A 1,023-nucleotide genomic window follows, 5' to 3' on the forward strand; every position below is an offset into this window, starting at 1 on the left:
TATATATATATATATATGGTAGATGAAAGACGGAAGATGGAAGATACGAGAATTTTTATTAATCACGACAATTGTTTCGCCACATCTAGCATCGATTCCTCACGGGTGGGACACTTAACAACTAGTTCAGAAGCATCCGGCGGTGCAGATGTGTCTCATCAAAGGATATATCTTCATTTATACAGAAGATCAAAAATAATTAACAAAAAAGAAACGACCACGCTATACAGGAAGAAAAGTATCAAAAGTAACCTTTAACATATGGATGTATAAACGCTCTCGCGCAAGCTGCATGGCGTATGTACACTTGCTCATACAAACATCAACGAAAATGTAAGCATACGCGCATGTGTGGTTTGGTGCACACACGTTCAGATAGCGAGTTAAATAGCTACTTGGTGTTCATAAGAATGTGAAGGTTAAAGCGAAGTTTAATTCATTCATAAATTATGTTAGCAGTTACTCAAATTCATTCCCAATGCATTGTGCGAAAATTCATTTATATGCACGCAGGCTCCTTGAGAGTCTTTCAGAAATTCTATTAAGGATTTTCTCATTGGTCGATGGAATAGACAGAGGTTCCTCAGAGCAGAGTCGGTATCTCCTGGAAATTATATTGTATGGTTTTGCGTACTTTATTATGGGCCAAGTTATGTTATACTAAATTTATCTTCCTTCAGTCGCCACACAAAATCGGTCAAAGACGTTGAAAGTCTTTTTTTGATTCTCTCGAAGCTGACGACATGGTTGCGATAACGATACTTAAATGAATCAGTCGTTTGCCCAATGTAAACATACAGCCCACCCCTAGAGTGCATGGTACATTTATATACAAGATTTGTACTCATTCAGAGGTCCATCAATGAGTATTTTGATTTTTCTCTGCATGAGCATATATCATATTTATTTGTATATTTGGCAATTCTAACTTCATTTTCCGACGTTGTTCCCGTACACACGCACACACACACACACACACACACACACACACACACACACACACACACACACACACACACACAC

The sequence above is a fragment of the Octopus bimaculoides genome, chromosome 11, assembly GCF_001194135.2.
Source record: "Octopus bimaculoides isolate UCB-OBI-ISO-001 chromosome 11, ASM119413v2, whole genome shotgun sequence".
NCBI lineage: Eukaryota > Metazoa > Mollusca > Cephalopoda > Octopoda > Octopodidae > Octopus > Octopus bimaculoides.